This window comes from Manis javanica, chromosome 5, assembly GCF_040802235.1.
Source record: "Manis javanica isolate MJ-LG chromosome 5, MJ_LKY, whole genome shotgun sequence".
Lineage (NCBI taxonomy): Eukaryota > Metazoa > Chordata > Mammalia > Pholidota > Manidae > Manis > Manis javanica.
The window spans coordinates 54,688,239-54,708,732 of NC_133160.1; the positions used below are offsets into that span (position 1 = coordinate 54,688,239).

The window sequence follows — 20,494 nt, forward strand, 5'->3', positions numbered from 1 at the left end:
TCAAATATATTTGCTTACATGGTAATTTGAATTACAGTGAACACATTCATAAAATTGGTGGTGTAGTCATTTGGTTATAGACCGAAATATATATTATCTTATCAAATGCAATATGGATGCTCAAAACAAGACTCCATTTATAGCAAACCAAATCATTCTTGTGGTTCCTGTATCTATTGCACTTAAACATTAACTATACTAAAATGAAACTGATGGTGCCGTAACAATTGTTGTTGTTCAGAAAGTACATTTCTGGGTTCCTAAACAAGAAAATAGTGAATTACATAGATTTTTTGGATGCTAAATCAAAGACAATTTCTTTTTGGTACCGAATTATCTTTGACATTTGAATTGAAAACTCAATATAAGCAAGCATAGAGTTCCAAAATGATTGATGAAATTCAGTTAGCTAGATTTATCTCAGCTCCTTACTTGCAGCTTAAACAAATTTGTGACACTTTAAAACTTTTTGGGAATCATAATGTCACAAACTACTTCAAAATAAGAATACTAGCTTTGCGCAGTGGCAGTATCGTAGCCAATGAGGTTTATCCGAGGCGCGATTATTGCTAATTAAAAAAAAAAAAAAAAAAAAAATAAGAATACTAGGCAGAGTAAGGATTATGATGTGAAAACTAAAACTACTTTCAGTAGTAGTTTTACTTTATACAAGAGCAGAACTGATTGAGTTATTTTGCTGGGTACATCCGTTCTGTTTCAACTACTTTATGTCCTATAGGTATAATGAAAAGCCATGTTAAGGTAAAGAAATGCCTACTTGCAAGGGTAGAAAGAAAAAGGTATAATAGTCAAATGATAATACAGTCATCTTCATATCTTTGGCTTTCCTGGAGATTTTCACCTTCACCTAAAAGTACATACAAACTACAAGTTGATCTCCAATTATGTAGATTTGAGTAACATGTATTTGTGTATGCCCTCAGTGTAGCTATGATCAAGCTTCTTACACAATCTTGACGTAGAATCCCAGGCTTGCAAATCTAAACAGAGTAATTCTGGGTTTTGTAATAAAGTAAAATAAATAATGTGACTTCAGTCCCTTACCCTGACATCTCCAAAACCTACCACTGCAAAAAATGTGGGATGAAGTTTAAGAAGTATTCTCACAAGGAAAAATGGGAAATACCCAAGCAGAAGAAACAATATAGAATTTCAGTGTAGATTATAAAAAATGATAAGAATTGGCATTGAAAGAAATGGATTGAAAGAAATAGCTTTGGACTGCAAAGAGGTCTTAGTTATTGTTTTTTGTAACCTGAACAAGGATTTATTACCAAGATTTAGTATCCATGTAGAGCTGAGATCCTCTGAGACTCCATTAATGTGGAGAGGGTGACAGAGGTCTGCCTAATTGCACGGGAGATGATGAGTAAAATAGTGTGTTTACCTGGATCCTGAGTGGAGAACATTTCTTGTATTTCAAAATAATTGAACCTTATCTACTGGGCTTTTGGTTCAGTTTGTATTAACTAAATTGTTTTGGAAACTTTACACTAAGAAACTCACACTACAAGTAGGTGTGTTGGTCCAGAAGACAGTGGTAGGCTTCAAGTAATAGGAAAAAGCATGTGTAAAATCTCTCTGACTATACAGGATCCCTGTAATTAAAGCCCTGGGAAGGGAAACTCACAATCCAAAGTTACAAAATATTAAAAAATATCCCCTATAAGAATGTCACAGCCATGACAAGCTGGATGAATAGAGCCTCAGAACTTCAGGTAATAAAGTTTCATAAAACAATTATGAAAATGTATGTTTTTAATAAAAAACAATATAAAATTGAAACTATAAGAAAAAATAAAAATCAAATTAAATAAGAAAGGCATATTTGAAAGAGAACTAAATATGTTTCAGAAATGAAAAATTGCCATTGAAATTAAAAACGTAAGTTAAACAATTTATTTGAAACAGATGAATAGAAAGTTAGTGATTTGGAAGCTAGATAATAACAATGCCTATGAAATGCTTTCTAAGCCTACAAGGGCTAATAAAGCAATTGCTATACTTTTATTTTTATTGTTGTTTGTTGTTAATTTTATTATTAAAAATATATTCATTAGTACATTTTGGCTAGCTGGAATTTGTTAGTGACAAGCAGACTGGCTCTGTGATCTGTGCTATCAACTACTGTGCTGTATTGTCTCTATGGAAATTACCTGGAATTCAGCAGAGAGCAATAGTTAGATGGACAATATGACAGAGACATTATGGGAGGTGGAAGATGAAATTTAAAAGTCTAATATGTATTTCTAATCACTCTTCCTTAACATTCTTGAGACACACGCACTTATGGATTTCTACCTTTTTCACTCACTACTGGGTCTCACTTTCAGGTTTGGTTCCCCCTCCTTTCTCTGACCTCTTAACCCTGGACCACCAGGGACTCAATCTGTGGAGTGCTTCTGCTCACTTGATGTTCTCACACAGTCCCATAGCCTTAAGAATCTCCACACTGAGAATTCCCAATTTCTCTCCGTCTCTGTATGTCATGTATACAGTGGTATTCCGAATTTGTATGTCCAGAACTCACATGGTTTCCCAACTTTTCAGTCTGACATATGATATTCTCCATCTTATCTCCTTCCAGTTCTTTAAGTCATTTGTTCTCTTTGTCTATATACCACATTTAAAGCACCAGAAAATCCTGTTCCCTCAAGGGTCAAACAACTGCTCATCACCTGTATAGTTAACCACCTTGGACCAAGCTACCATTACCATTATCTGGGATAGTGTCAATAGCCTTCTAATTTGATAAATTGCTTCTGTTCTTGAGCTCCTTCATTTTATTCTGAATACTGAAGCCTGCTTGATCCTATTTAATGTGAGTTAAATAATATCACATCTTTGCTCAAAGCTCTCTAATGGCTGCCTAATTCACCCACAGAAATAAGTTTCTAAGTTGGAAAATAATCAGGTCACCACCAGGTGTTCTCATAATTTTCCACTCTTTTTCACTGCATTCCAGTCACACAGGCCTCCTCTGGTATTCAAGATGTGCTCCTACCTCAGCACATTTGCATGCTCTGTATGGATCATGCTTTATAAAGATATCCACATGGCATCTTCCTTTATATCCTTTTTCATTTGCTTTACTCAAATATTACCTTCCTTTACTATCTACATGAAATTATAATGCTTAATAACTCATCATTTCCTATACCTGCTTTGTTTGTCTCCTTAGCATGTATTATTATATATGAAATATGTCGTATTAATTTTGTTTCTTTCCGTCCACATCCCCTAAAAGGTGAATTCCATATGCCCCTGCTGATCCCTGATGCTCAGAAGTGGAGGTGGGTTCATGCAGGTCCTGAAAACACATGAAGTTTGCGTGAGCAGGTAGCTTGCATTTCCAAAGCAATCACTCACCTGTTTTATTGCCATGTCTTTTTAAACTTGTATCTATGGCCTCATGGAGAGCTCTGATGAGTAGGTGACTCAGAAAAAGTTGTATCTGTCATCTAGATCATTCTACGTGGTATGATATCACCAAACTAAAATGGAAGTCTGAAGCAATAAAATCTTCTTTAAAGGGTTAGTGGAAAGAGCAATCTTTGCAGAAGTTAGAATTTTGAGCAGCATATTTGGTTGTCCACTTTGATCTATACTGATTTATGGATGAAAAAGTAGTTGAATGGTGAAGAACTTGGATGAAATAACATCAGTGGATAGGGGAAAAGCAGAAAAAGGCTCCAAACCCAACTGTAAGGTCTTCTGGTCTAGTAGATTCTTCCTGTCACATAGGCCACCCTGACTGAAATGTGTGTGCTCCTCTGGGAGACTCTAGGAAAGAACTGGGGAGCTGCTTCCAATTAGGTTGGTTCTTTCTTCATAAATCCTTTGCATAATTTCTATTAGTTCTGTAATAGTGCTGACCTTGAACCTGCCTGAAGTTTTTCTTTCCTTAATCTTTGTAATCTAGTTGGCCTCTAAAGGTCTGGCATGGCCTTTTTTAAGTCTTGTGTGTTGGAAGTATTTCAGAATTAAAATATAAGTATTTACTAATATGATAATATTTCAAAAGTGGTTCAGTGCCCTATGTGCAGTATGTGGGCCCTAGACAAAATAGTTATGAGAGTTATTTCACCCTCACTTATGTATTCTAAATCTGTTTGTCTTGAGACCTTCAGTAACTTTTACCTCATTGTTCTCTAGTTGACCACAACACCAGCCTAACATCTAACCCAGATTTCCCCCTGCTTCAGAATTTCTATAACTTTTGTTTTTCCTCTAGGGCTCTGAACATTATTCCCTAATATGTTTCCTGACTTGAAGTACTCAAACTTAAATCCTGTAACTACATAGGAGATTCCAATTCCTATTTCCTCTAATTCTTGAGGATTAGGAAAGAGGATACTATGGATCCTAACGGATGACTCTCTCTCAATTTCTGTTTTCCAAAAAGGGGAACCTCTTTGTATTAGACATCCAGGAATGAAGAGCAAGAGCAGCTTTGGTCAAGGGAAAGCTAGAAGTATTACAAGTTTTGCCATTCCTCTTTTCTTTCTGCTCCTCTCTTTCACTCCTGCCCCTCAATTCCATCTTAATTTTCTCATCTTATGTGCAAGCAAAGATTTTTATACAGTTTATAATTAATTGTTACTTATTTTTCTTTGTATATAACATGACTATTTCTTGTTTAGACATTCAGAGCCTCTGAATTTTCCAGTCTTATTTCTTTTGTTTATAGTGAATGTAGAGAATTTTTATTTCAGTAACTTGTTTTCCAGCAATATTAAATTTCAAGACAAGTATAGATTGTTTATAAAAACTTATAATTAGGTTGCTTAGATGCTGAAACTTAAATTAAACCAAAAGTGAAAAGCAAGGTAATTTTACTTTTTATAAAGCAAGTTAAGGAATAAGATTCCACCAATTAATAGGGCTGAACATTAATAATCCCATGACAAAATATTCAAGTATTTAATGCTCCAATTGCAATTATTAATTTAAAAAAAGAAAATCAGTAACATTTTTATACTTATATAAAATGTTTATATTTAGAAAATGTGGGTAAAATTTAATTAATTCATTAGCTTCATTTTCACAGTATTTTAAAGTTTCAAGTGTCTCTGGGCTCCACATGTTAAGCAGCACTTTAAAAGTATTTTCAAGCCATGGAAAGAGAGAGTTTTTCTATTACGTAAATTACTTTCTTTCTTTTTTTTTGAAGAACGGAACACATTCCTGAAATCGAAATACTCATTCTATCATTTATAAAAAAAGTCCTATATAAAAATGCTGCATGGTTAAAGGATAATGCCATGACTTGATATTTAGTATTGTAAAAGGACACTGAACCTGATTACCCAACTGGGTCTTTGAGATGTTGTGACAGAAGAATCCACTGAACATAAGAATTAGTTGACTATAGATATTTGTATGGTTTGACCTCGTGTACCAAACGATGATTGAGAAGAATAATTTATGATGAAAAGTATCCATTCCAATGGTCTTACTACTATTGTTGGATGGCATATAGAACTAAAATGTTCTTTATGTTAGCAGACAACTAGGAGCTATCTGTGTTCCTGGCCCCTCTGTATGCAATAACTGTCTGTATTTTGATAATCAAAATGCTGGGTTCCAGTTCAAGATGATGATGTAGGAGGAGGATCTTGATCTTATCTCCTCCCACAGACACACTTCATCTGCAGCTACATATGGAACAGCTTCCTCTGGAAAAACAACTCCTAAAAACTGGCTGAGCAACTCCTACATGTCAGGCATATAAAGGAAGGCCCATACTGAAGTGGGTAGGAGTGGCTGGGACACAGTCTCACCATAAACCCCATCCACAGCCTGGTGACACACAATGGGGAAGGAACTCAAAACCTGGAGCTTCTCCCTGAGGAGTGAAGAGTTGGAACCAAGTTCTTGGTTCCAGCTTTTAAGACCTGCACCTGAGACATCTCTGAGACATCTCCCAAAACATCTAGCTTTGAAAACCAATGGAATTTGCAACCACAATACCCACAGGCTAGGCTGAACTGAGAAATGGCTCTTAAAGGGTTTGCATGAGGATTTACCACCATAAGGCTCAGCACAGGGGCACCTAGACTTTATGTGAAAGAGGCTCCTTTGTTAATCAGCCTCAGGGACAGACATCTAATTTATCACACATCTAGGGCCTGATGACTGACTGGCACCATCTTTGCACTCTCTCTCAGGCCCAGCTATATGCTCTTCCTTTGCCTCATTCCAGCCAGTAGGTGCCATCTTTCTACTTCTTCTCCAACCCCTAACAGATGTCTATATACTCTCCCTCTTGTTCTAGCTAGTGGGCATGGTCTTTTTCGTTATTATTGTTAACTTGAGTATATATTTTTTTCTTTTCTGGTGGGCACTACCTTTATACTCCTGCTCTGCCCTTTTCTAGCTGGTGGGCACTATCTCTGCACTCCACATCTGCCAGGCTCCACAGTGCCAGTGTCTCCCAAATGGGAGCTTTATATGTGTCTAGTTGTCCAGTTTTTATGTCTGGTGCCCTGAGTTTTGTGGCTGCCACCCAGATGACACTCCTTAACCACCTGGCTTTGGGGGCCAGGGAACTTGCAATCAATCCTGAGTCACATGGGACTGAAACAATTGAAGAGACAGTTCTTGGCAGACTTCCAGAATAGTGCACTGCACAGAGAGCAGTCTGAAACACATCCCAGTCTTTCTGTGCAAGAGGCCTATTTGTCCTGCAGCTTTGGCCTAGGGGCAGGCTTCAGGTGTGACACACTTAGGGGCCTATGGAGCTACTTTCAGGGAATTCAGCCTAGTAGACACTATTTCTGGTCTCCCTCGGCCTTGCTACAGTTCACCAGTATCTTCCAGTATCTTTCATACATTCATCCAGTCTTGAATTTTGTGACTGCCACCAGGGGGCATCCACAGATTGCCTAGCTCTGACGGTCAGTGGGCCTAAGCTTACAGCCCTATAGGACTGTATCTGTTTACATACCTTAAAATCTCCTGCCAGATGGTCTGGCTACCAATTAGCATGGATATAGGTGCTGAATGAGATCCTCCCCTTAGGAACAATGACATATCTTGGCACACCCTCATCTAAGGGGAGACATAAAAACAGAAGTCTGCTTGGGTAATCACAAAAGTTTGAGAGACAGTCAAGAGCTAGAGCTGATTGAATGATAGGTTTCACCTCCCACGTGAGGCCACTCTTTCAAGACTAGAATAGGTGGTGGTTTTATCTAACACAGAGAAACCAACACAAAATCAAGCAATAGAGGAATTTCCCATCAATTGAACTTACAGGCATGAAATATTGTGACCTGACAAATAATTCAAAATAACTGTTATGAAGAAATTTGACAAGCTATAAGTGAACTCAGAGAGACAATTCAATGAAATCAGGAATAAAATTAATGAACAAAAGAAGTTTCTTACCCAAACAGATTATAAAAAAGAAACAAACAAAAATTTTGGAGGTGAAGAATTCAAATGAAATGAAGAATGCATTGGAAAGCAATGGTAGCAGATGGAAGAAAGGATAAATAACTTGGAGGATAGGAATATAGAAATAATCCAATTAGAGGAGAAGAGAGAGCTAAAGAGCTTAAAATAAATAAAGAAACCCAGTGACAGCTATGAGATTCAATTAAAAAGGCAAATATTAGACTAACTGGGATTCCAGAAGAAGTGAGTTTATTTAAATAAATAATAATTGAGTACTTCCCAAACCTGGGAAGGACTTGTATACACAATCCCACTAATCTAATAAAACACCATATTATCTCAATGCAGAAAGACCTTCTCTAAGACATATTATAATGAAAATATAAAAAATCAATGATAAAGAATCTTAAAGTCAGCTGGAGGGAAAAAGAAAGTAACCTACAAAGGAACCCCCATTAGGCTATCAATAAATTTCTGAGCAGAAACTACATGCCAGGAGAGAATAGAATGACGTATTCAAAGTATTGAAAGATAAAAGTTGTCAGCCAAGATACTTTGTTTAGTAAAGTTATCCTTCAGATATGAAGGAAAAACAAAGGTTTCCCCAGACAAACAAAACCTGAGGAAGTTCACCACCACTAGACCAGCTTTGCAAGAAATGCTGAAATTAATTCTTCAAGCTGAATAAAGATGCTATAACCAGTGACATGAAAACATATAAAAATGCATGACATTGGTAAAGGTAAAAAAATAGAATCAGAGAACTGTAACTAAATGAAGGTGGTGTGTTACCCACTTAACTATGGCATAAAGGTTAAAGGAAGAGAATAAAAAGTAGCTACATTTACTATGGTTTGTTAACACATACACAGCACAGAAAGAGGTAAATTGTAACATCAAAAACATAAAAGGGGAGGAGTTAAAGTGCCGAGTCTTTATAGATAAACAAAGGTAAATTACTATCAGCCTAAAATAGATGGTTTTAACTATATTTTATGTAAGCTTCATGGTAACCAAAATAAAAAATACTAGTGTAGATTTATGAAACATGAAAAAAATAAAGGGAGTAGAGGGGATAAACAAAGTATACCACCATGAAAAACACCAATTTACAGTGGTAGAAAGAAATAGAGGGGAAAATAAACAATGGAAATATAAAACAACCAGAAAGCAAACAGTAAAATGGCAGTAATGTAAATTGGCATCCAAATTATACAGAAGGAAGTAAAATTTTCATTATTTGCAGATGATATGACTTTGTATGTAGAAAATCCCCAAACACGAAACCAAAAATTTGTTGTAACTAGTCTATAAATGCAGTAAACTTGCAGATTATGAAATCAATGCACCAAAATCAGTTTCTTTTCTATACATTAATAATGAAACATCTGAAAAGGAAATAAATAAAACTATGTGATTCACAATAGTATCAAAAACAATAAAATACGTGGGAATAAATTTAACCAAGGAAGTGAAAGATCTATAAATGAAAACTAAAACACTGTGTTGAAAGAAATCAAAGATACAAACAAATGGAAAGACATCCCGTGTTAATGGATTAGAAGAACTATTATTGTTAAGATGTCCATACTACCCAAAACAAAACACAGATTCAATGAAATCCTATCCAAATTCTAATAGGATTCTTCAAAGAAATAAAACAATCTTAAAATTTGAATGAAATACCAGGAGACCCAAAATAGCCAAAGCAATCCAGAAAAAAAAGTGCTGGAGGCATTCACATGTCTTGGTTTCAAACTATATTACAAAGCTATAGTAATTTAAACAGTATGGTACTAGTATGAAAAGAGACACATAGACTGATGGAACAGAACAGAGAACCATGAATTAAATCCTTGCATCTATAGTCAACTAATATTTTACAAGGGAGCCAAGATTGAACACCCAGTGGGAAAAGGATACTTCTACAAATGGTACCAGGAAAACTGGATAAAAACAATCAGAGTAATAAAATTGGACCCCTATCTTATACCACTCACAAAATTTTACTCAAAATGGATCAAAGACTAAACATAAGACCTGCTACCATAAAATTCCTAGGAGCAAACAAGGAAGAAGTTCCTCAGTATTGGTTTTAGCAATAATTTTTTGGATACAACCCTAAAACAAAAACAACAAAGGCAAAAATCAAGAAATGGAACTGCATCAAACTTTAAAGCTTCTGCACAGCTAATGAATTGATGAACAAAATAAAAGGCAACTGTGGAATGACACAAAAATTTTGCAAACCACATGTCATATAAAAAACAATCCAATTAAAAAATGGGCAGAGGAACTAAAGAGGCATTTTTTCAAAGAAGACATCAAAATGGTCAACAGGTACATGAAAAAATGCTCCACAGCACTAATCAACAGGGAATGTAAATGAAAACCACAGAGATAACACCTTACACTAATCAAAATGACTACTATCCAAAAGACAAGAAATAACAAACACTGGTGAGGATGTAGACAAAAGGGAACCATTGTACACTGTTGGTGGTAATGTAAATTGGTATAGCCATTTTGGAAAGCAGTACAGAGGTTTCTCACAAAATTAAAAACATAAATACTATTATGACCCAGGAATTCCACTTCTGGGGATTTACCTAAAGAAAACAAAATCTATGATTCAAAAAGGTATATGCACTCCTGTTCATTGCCAAATTATTTACAATAGCCAAGATATGAAGGCATCCTAAGTGTCCATCAATAGAGAGGAATGAAGAAAGGATATGTGGTATATTACTTAACCATTAAAAAGAATAACAGTTCAATTCAAGATGGCAGAATGAGCGGTGAGACAGAGAACTCCTCCCAAAACCACATATAATATGAAAATACAGTAAATACAACTAGTCCTAAAAGAGCAACAGGAAAGAATGCTGCACCAGACTGCATACACCGGGAAGAACAGAGAAAACCTCACAAAAAAGGATAACATACCAAAGCCTTGATCTGGTGGGACCCAAGCCCTTCCCACACCCCAGCTGAACAGTGGGAAGAAGAGAAATGGAGTGGGGAGGGGGTGAAAGCCTAGGACTGCTGAATACCCAACCCTGGAGATCTGCTTTGGGAGAACAAACCTACATTGCATGGTGCTCTGGAGATTAGTGGGGTTGGAAAACTAAGACAGGTGAAAAACTTGGAGATAGAGATTCCAGCCACTTGTGGAGGATAGGGATTCACATCCAGCAGCTCTGGGCCACAGGAAAGTAGACAGTCTGAGAGGCTTTGTAAGAGATAGAGGGCTGCTGAAGGGGTGGGGTTTTCACAGAGATTGCTGCGTGGGAGAAGGGATAGGTAAACAAGGTTTTCTGGGTGCACTCTGCCCAGCAGGTTGGGAACTTTCTGGAGCTCCAGGCACTCTATCCCGCTGGCTGGCTGCTCAGTTCTGAGGCCCCCCACTGTGATATGCAGCCTGCTGTGCCTTCCTTCTGGCTGCCAGCACTGGCTCACAAACCGGCAGTCACTTTCCTGGCATCAGGCCAGCCAGAGGGAGGCTGCACCTATGGCAGCTACAGACACAAGGCACAGAGTCTTACACCTGTGTGTGCTCAGCCCACTGGTTCTGATAGTGGAGACAGGCACTGCAGCTGGGAACCAGTAAACAGCTCTTTCCTCCCCCCAGGCACCAGCACCACTCCCCTGAAACCCTCAACATCACTCCAGGGGCTGATTAGCTCCAGAGACTAGAGCTTCTGGGCACTATAGGGTGCCACATACCAATAAGAAACATCAAAGGAATGTGATTCAAACAAAAATCTCACAAACACCAGAAAAAGGACCAAATGAAACTGAACTCACCAATCTTCCTGAAAGAGAGTTCAAAATAAAAATCATAAATATGTTCATGGAGGTACAGAAAAATATTCCAGAACTCAGGGACGAATTTAGGACAGTTTCAATCATTAAGAAATTCCATATCTGGAATGAAACATAAAATGGAGGGATTTAAAAGCAGATAAGATGCAGTAGAAGAGATGGTAAATGGAATAGAAATTAGAGAAGAGGAATACAAAGAAGCTGAGGCACAGAGAGAAAAAAGGATCTCTAAGAATTAAAGAATATTAGGAGAACTGTGTGACCAATCCAAATGGAACTATATTTGCATTATAGAGTTCCCAGAAGAAGAAGAAAGAGATAAAGGAATAGAAAGTGTCTTTGAAGAGGAAATTGCTGAGAACTTCCTCAATCTGGGGAAGGAAATAGTCTCTGAGGTAATGGAGGTACACAGATCTCCCAACACAAGGGACAAAGGAAGAAAACACCAAGACATATAATAATTAAAATGGCAAAGATCAAAGATAGTGAAATACTTTTATAAGCAGCTAGAGAGAGAAAAAAGATCACATAGAAAGGAAAATCCATCAGGCTATTATTAGACTTCTCAACAGAAACCTTCAGACCAGAAGGGAGTGGCATGATATATAATGCAATGAAGCAGGAGTACTTCAAACCAAGAATAATCTACCCAGCAAGATTATCATTTAAATTTGAAGAAGGGATTAAACAATTTCCACATAAGGAAAAGCTTAGAGAATTTACCTCCCACAAACCACCTCTACCATGCATTTTAGAGGGACTGCTATGGAAGGAAGTATTCTTAAGGCTAAATAGTCATCACCAGCCAAAGAATCCTGAGAAGGAAGAATAAAGCTGGGGGGGATTATGTTTCCTGACTTCAAGCTCTACTACAAAGCCACAGTAATCAAGATAATTTGGTACAGGCACAAGGACAGACACACAGAACAATGTAACAGACTAGAGAGCCCAGATATAAACCCAAATATATATGGTCAATTAATATATGATAAAGGAGCCATGGATATACAATGGGGAAATGACAGACTTTCAACAACTGGTGTTGGCAAAACTGGACAGCTACATGCAAGAGAATGAAACTGAATTATTCTTTTATCCCATACACAAAAGTAAACTCAAAATGGATCAAACACATGAATGTAAATCATGAAACAATAAAACTCTTAGAAGAAAACATAGGCAAAAATCTCTTGAATATAAAAATGAGCAACTTTATCCTGAACACATCTCCCTGGGCAAGGGAAACAAAGCAAAAATGAAAAAATGGGACTACATCATGCTAAAAAGCTTCTGTACAGCAAAGGACACCATCAGCAGAATAAAAAGCCATCCTACAGTATTGGAGAATATATTTGTAAATGACATATCCGACAAGGGGTTGACATTCAAAATATATAAAGAACATGCCTCAACACCCAAAAGGCAAATAATCCTATTAAAAAATGAGCAGAGGATATGAACAGACAATTTTTCAAAGAAGAAATTCAGATGGCCAACAGGCACATAAAAAGATGCTCCACATAGCTAATTATCAGGGAAATGCAAATTAAAACCACAATGTGATAGCACCTCACACCAGTTAGGATGGCCAACACACAAAAGACTAGGAACAACAAATGCTGGCAAGGATGCAGAGAACAGGGAACCCTCCTACACTGCTAGTGGGAATGTAAATTAGTTCAACCATTATGGAAAGCAGTTGGGAGATTCCTCAAAAAACTAAAAACAGAAATACCATTTGACTGAGGAATTCCACTCCCAAGAATTTATCCTAAGAATGCCGGATCCCAGTTTCAAAAAGACATATGCACTCCTATGTTTATTGTTATATTTACAATAGCCAAGATGAATGAATAAAGAAGAGGTGGTACATATACACAATGGAATATTATTCAGCCATAAGAAGAAGACAAATCCTACCATTTGCAAGAACATGGATGGAGCAGGAGGATATTATGCCTCTCCTCTCACGCCACCATCTTTAATCTCTTTTGAAAAACATTTTTGCATTGCTTATTATACTTTATTCTAGGGACCAAATATATGATTTAAATATTTACACTGATATCTTGAGAAGCATCTTTCTTATGCACATGAGTAATGGTTTATACAATTGAGAAGTAGGGAATTAATTCCCTAAGTGCTTCCATGACCCTTTACATATTTCATGAAGCTGCTATTACTACATTAACCTTTGTACTTTGTGTTTGGAGATTGAATCATAATTATTTTATTTGTAATTTATTATTTCTATCTTTTCTTATATTATTTTCCACATTTGAAACAAAGAGTAACTAAAGCATACGATAGGCTGTTCTCCAAATTTATAACAAAGGCAGCATCAAACCATTCAGTTTCTTTGTTGAAATAATAATAGCAATGATGCCATTTTACTAATTTTCTTTTCAAAAGTATGGGGCTAGAGCATGTTCTTCTTTGTGATGAGAAGATGTGACATTTACGTTTTCATACCCTATATCTACAGAAAATAAAATATATGAAGAGAAAACAACAAAAAATCATCTTGACATTTGCCTTTATGTAATATTGAAGGTCTGGCTTTTTGAGCCTGGATTTTTCTGGTTCACTTAGCTGTAATAATGACTTTATTCATCATAAAGCAAGTGAATGCAATGTTATTGCAATCACAAAGGATCACAGGAACCAGAAAGTATTGATTTTTTTCTTGTAATCAAAACCTCTGCAACATGTAGGTGCTAGCTCAGAGTTTCTCAAGTTGAAAGCTGTAGAATGTGATCATGTTTTCTTTCTCGAGGCTATAACTTTATTTTTCCCACCAATTTTAAAGACAAGTTACACAGAAAGAAAAGTAAGCAGTCAAGTCTTAGCATTTTGTAATTGCTTATAGAGCCTGGTTGGTGACTCCATTGCTTACACAGTGGCTGTAACAAAAGACTGCCTACAGGCAAATACCCACAGAAGCCATTTTTCCCTAGTTTGTCTAGAAGCTCTGCTCCAGGCTAAACTTGCAGCTTTAGTTATTTTTCAGATCTGAATTTTCAACAATTCTATTTGAATACTAAGTCACATTTTGGATTTCCTGTATTTTAAAATATTATCACTAACACATTCCGGTTCCCCTTCCAAAACATTCAAAATGTTAAAAAAAAAATTTTCAGGCAATCCGTATTAATAAAGTAGTAGCAGAACCTATAGATATCATCAATATTAATGTCTACTTATTGGAAATTCTCAAAAATGAGGAAAGCAAATGTTTTATAATTTTTACAGAGCTGACATTTGAGAATGACTCAAAAATCAGGTGTATGGTGATAAAATCTCTGTGATGGAGTATAAAGCTCTCCCATGAACTCTGTAGTAAGAAATGATCTGATGTTTTAATAAAGATTAATTAAATGATAGATTAGAAAACACAATTGTATACAAGGAAGAGAAAGATAGAAAATACATCCAGAAAATAATTAAGACTAGTCAATATTTATATCAGATTCCAACAGAGAAACTGGAATTTGACATCAGAATCCCCCCAAAAAACGAATGATTATTTTTATATAGTATCATGAATGTCTCAGAATCACTTTTATACATCTTCATTAGTTCCTAGGTAAAACAAAGCAACAAACAGAATCTAAGGACAGAAGGTTCCTTTCAGAGTCTATTAAAGTCAAGATTAAATGTCCAACTGTGAATGGCAAGAAAGCTGCACTCCTGAAAGAGGCTGTTAGGAGGCACACTAATGCCACTTATTCTCCTTGTCCCAAATCCTGCAGCATCATGAAATTTTGCCAATTCTTGTGAATGTTTTTACATGCATCCAGTATAAATTTCAGTTCATCTATATACTATTTTAAAAGATCTCTATATTTTTCTGAAACCATTTAAAAACATTCTCTCAGAGAACTCCTTTTTGCTTGAGGGTTTTTCTGATATGTTGGAATTTTCATTTTTATTATTATACCCAGTTTTTTTCTTTTGTGCACTCAGAAATATACAAGCAACTTTAATATCAAACCAAAACAATGACAACATATTCATATCAGGCACATAAAGCTCTGTGTGTGTGTGTGTGTGTGTGTGTGTGTGTGTAAACATACACACACAACTAACAATACTTTGTTAATGTTGAAATTTTACATTTACATATATTAATATTTTACTTGAAAATTAATATATGCATATAATAAATAAAAAGAGGTATAGAAGGAAAGATTACTTTCTATACAAGATACCATGGAGCTCTTTTTGATATGCAAACATTTTTAATATTATTTTGTGCATTCTATCATAATTTGCCTGTGAATATATACAAATACATTTATTAATAAAAATTAGATGATTTATATATATAAATATATACACATATACATAAACATACATACATGCTTCTTCTCTGGCAGTTTTCCATTTTTAGTAAATAATACAGTCTTTATCTTGACTCTTTCTGTATGATCAAATTAAATCAACTTCATCATTTTAGTAGCAGCAGAGGAATATTTCATTATACAAATGTACTTTGATACATTTATTAAGCCCTTTAGCATTTTATTAATACGAAACTACACTACAGTGAGACTGTTTATACATGTGTCTTTGAACAGTTGTGGCACTGTGATGTGCTTTAACTAAAAGAATGTGGACGACTTGACATTGTCCTGTTTTTGTGCTATGGGTGGCAAGTTGCCAAGTAAGAATTCCAGCTACCAGAGACTACCATGCACTGCCAACTGTACAATTGTGAATAAATAATATAATGGTTTAAGCTACTAATTTCTATGGTAGGTAGTTATATAGCCATGGATAAATGAAAGAGTTTTCATTAAATTGAAGACTTTCTGTTCATTAAAACATACCATGAAGAGAATAAAAAGGAAGTCATGGACTGGAAAGCATTATAATACATAAAACTGAAAAAGGATTTACATTCAGGTTATATTCAGAATGTCTAGAAATCAGTAGGAGAAAAAATCCATTGTAAATGGACAATACACTTGAAACATTACAAGAGAATATATTAAAATAGACAATTATACAGAAGGTTTTCAACATCATTAGGAATTAGAGGAATGTAAATTAAACAAATATAGTGATAACATGTCAATTATATCAATAAAACTGGAATAAAAATAAATTATCTAAAAATTGAAAAAATATCTCAATGGCCTTCTTTTTGCAGAAACAGAAAACCTAACCCTAAATTTCATATGCAGTTTCAAGGGATTAGAGCAGACAAAATAATCTTGGAAAAGAAGACTAAAGTTGGAGTCTCTGAAATAAAAATTTGCTACAAAACTACAGTAATCAAAACAGTGCAGTACAGGTGTCCAGAGGTAGATATAGACCAATGAAATAGAATTGGAAGCCAGAAATTAAACCCACACATTTATGATCAATTGATTTTTGATAAGAAGCTACAGAGAATGGGGAGTAGGGAAGCCCTCAAAAATGGTTATAAGGTTTCCCTTGCTGGTGAAGAAAATGTCTTGAAACTAGATGAAGCTGATGATTATACAACATTAACAATAACTCAGTGATACAGTTTACATTGCATTTCTTTGCACTGCATTCATTTTTTTTGAGAGGGCATCTCTCATATTTATTGATCAAATGGTTGTTAACAACAATAAAATTCAGTATAGGGGGTCAATGCTCAATGTACAATCATTAATCCATCTAAAGCCTAACTCTCATCAGTCTCCAATCTTCTGAAGCATAAGGTACAAGTTCTTACATGGTGAACGAATTCTTACATAGTGAATAAATTCTTACATGGTGAACAGTACAAGGGCATTCATCACAGAAACTTACGGTTTTGATCATGCATTATGAACTATAAACAATCAGGTCAAATATGAATATTCATTTGATTTTTATACTTGATTTATATGTTGATCCCACATTTCTCCCTTTATTATTATTATTATTTTTATTTGTAATAAAATGTTGAAGTGGTAGGTAGATGCAAGATAAAGGTAGAAAACATAGTTTAGTGTTGTAGGAGAGCAACTGTAGATGATCAAGTGTGTGCCTGTAGACTATGTGTTAATCCAAGCTAGACAAGGGCAATAAACCATCCACGGATGCAGAAGATTTCTCTCAAAGCAGGGGGAATGAGGTTCTGAGCCTCACCTCTGTTGATCCCCAATTTCTCACCTGATGGCCCCCCTGCGACTGTGCCTGTCTTAGGTTGTTCCTCCCTTGAGGAATCTTACCCATCTCTGGCTAACCAGTCATCTTCTGGGGCCATACAGGGAAATGTAAAGTTGGTAAGTGAGAGAGAAGCCATATTGTTTGAAAAGGTTAGCTTTTCACTTCTTTGCAGATTTATGCCTTGTGGCTTCTATGCCCAGCACTTGTCTCGAGGTATCTTTACCACCTGGAGGAATTATGATACTCAGTAACTTCGATATGAGGCACGAATTCTATTTAAGGGTTGTAATTAGGAAGGAAGAAGAAAAGCTATAGAGGTAGCATATGGAAGAAAACATGGGAGGATTGATTATTTCTTTGACATATCTTCTTGTAGAGTACCTTAAGTATGTATAGGTTTTAAACTACTAACTAATTTGTACACACATATTAACATAATAGGAATACAGTGACATAAACAAAGCAAATCTATAATTACCATCCATCTCCAGTGAAGCCAAGAAAACCATTTAGGCACCCTAGGCATTTGTGAAAATTAGTCTATGATATGATGGATATTGTCCAACTGTACTTGAACAGTCTGAGAGAAATCAGACAAATTAAAGCAGCCCATGTCTGGGATCTGTTCACCTCCCATATGTCCTTTTAACCGTAGATAGTCTATAGTCATAAGATTTTGGAGTGCTACACATTGCACCCCTCCCAACTCCTGGTTGAGTTCCAACAGTACAGATCCGGTCAAATTCGTTGTCTCACTGTATGCACATGCCAACCTAGACATCTCCCTCCTCATTCCAATGGCAAGTCCAGGAAACGGTGGGGTGGGCGCAGCCACGACCTCAGCATCGCCCGGATCCCTGTGGAGGCTTTTTGATGATCATCCCCTGGCACGAGTCCTCCAGAGAGTGCTGATGCCGGAAGCTCCTCCTAATATCGTATCTTAGTTCATTTTCTGGGTATCCAAGCTAGGCCTTGATCTTCTGCATAGAAACAAACAGACCCTTTGCCCACACTTTGATATGCCCTCTATACCACTGTGCAGAACTCATTGGAGGTCAGCACACAGGAACTGATTTTTTTTTTTTTATTAAGAGAAAGGAATATTATCAGAAAAGAGTACCTCCATAGCTGATCATCTGACACCCTTTAAGTGATCAACATTAAGGATATTTAAAGCATGCGTTGATCTTTGATTTACCAATAGTTTTATCATATCAAGGAGTAATCCCCCTTTTCTTTCTTTCTTTCTTTTTTTTTTTTAATCTTTAATCTACACTTACATGAAGAGTACTATGTTTACTATGCTCTCCCCTATATCAGGTCCCCCCTAACAACCACATTACGGTTACTGTCCATCAGCTTAGCAAAATGTTGTAGAATACCTACTTGTCCCCTCTGTGTTGTGCAGTCCACCCTCCCCTTTCTCCTCCCCCCCCATGCATGCTAATCTTAATACTCCCGTTATTCTCCCCCCCCCCTTATCCCTCCCTGCCCACCCATCCTCCCCAGTTCCTTTCCCTTTGGTACCTGTTAGTCCATTTTTGGGTTCTGTAATTCCGCTGCTATTTTGTTCCTTCAGTTTTTCCTTTGTTCTTATACTTCTCAGATGAGTGAAATCATTTGGTATTTCTCTTTCTCTGCTTGGCTTATTTCACTGAGCATAATACTCTCCAGCTCCATCCATGTTGCTGCAAATGGTTGGATGTTTCCACTTCTTATGGCTGAGTAGTATTCCATTGTGTATATGTACCACATCTTCTTTATCCATTCATCTACCGATGGACATTTAGGTTGCTTCTAATTCTTGGCTATTGTAAATAGTGCTGCGATAAACATAGGGGTGCATCTGTCTTTCTCAAACTTGATTGCTGGGTTCTTAGGGTAAATTCCTAGGAGTGGAATTCCTGGGTCAAATGGTAGGTCTGTTTTGAGCATTTTGATGAACCTCCAAACTGCTTTCCACAATGGTTGAACTATTTTACATTCCCACCAGCAGTGTAGGAGGGTTCCCCTTTCTCCACAGCCTCGCCAACATTTGTTGTTGTTTGTCTTTTGGATGGCAGCTATCCTTACTGCTGTGAGGTGATACCTCATTGTAGTTTTAACTTGCATTTCCCTGATAATTAGCTATGTGGAGCATGTTTTCATGTGTCTCTTGGCCATGTGTATTTCTTTTTTAGAGAACTGTCTGTTCACTTCCTCTGCCCATTTTTTAATTGGGTTATTTTTTTTTTTGTTTGTTGAGGCGTGTGAGCTCTTTATATATTCTGGACGTCAAGCCTTTATCGGATCTGTCATTTTCAAATATATTCTCCCATACTGTAGGGGTCCTTTTTGTTCTATTGATGGTATCTTTTGCTGTACAGAAGCTTTTCAGCTTAATGTAGTCCCACTTGCTCATTTTTGCTGTTGTTCTCCTTGCCCGGGGAGATACGTTCAAGAAGAGGTCACTCATGTTTATGTCTAAGAGGTTTTTGCCTATGTTTTTTTCCAAGAGTTTAATGGTTTCATGACTTACATTCAGGTCTTTAATCCATTTTGAGTTTAACTTTGTATATGGGGTTAGACAATGGTCCAGTTTCATTCTCCTACATGTAGCTGTCCAGTTTTGCCAACACCATCTGTCGAAGAGACTGTCATTTTGCCATTGTATGTCCTTGGCTCCTTTATCAAATATTAATTGACCATATTTGTTTGGGTTAATGTCTGGAGTCTCTAATCTGTTCCAGTGGTCTGTGGCTCTGTTCTTGTGCCAGTACCAAATTGTCTTGATTACTATGGCTTTGTAGTAGAGCTTGAAGTTGGGGAGTGAGATCCCCCCTACTTTTTTCTTCTTTTTCAGGATTGCTTTGGCTATTCGGGGTCTTTGGTGTTTCCATATGAATTTTTGAACTATTTGTTCCAATTCATTGAAGAATGTTGCTGGTAATTTGATTGGGATTGCATCAAATCTGTATATTGCTTTGGGCAGGATGGCCATTTTGGCGATATTAATTCTTCTAGCCATGAGCATGGGATAAGTTTCCATTCATTAGTGTCCCCTTTAATTTCTCTTAAGAGTGACTTGTAGTTTTCAGAGTATAAGTCGTTCACTTCTTTGGTTAGGTTTATTCCTAGG

General features: G+C 36.4%; 1 pseudogene; it reads left to right on the forward strand.

Annotated features, from left to right (window-relative positions):
- The first annotated feature begins 512 nt into the window (after positions 1-512).
- Positions 513-594, forward strand: LOC140849807 (U4 spliceosomal RNA; annotated as a pseudogene).
- Positions 595-20,494: the final 19,900 nt, after the last annotated feature.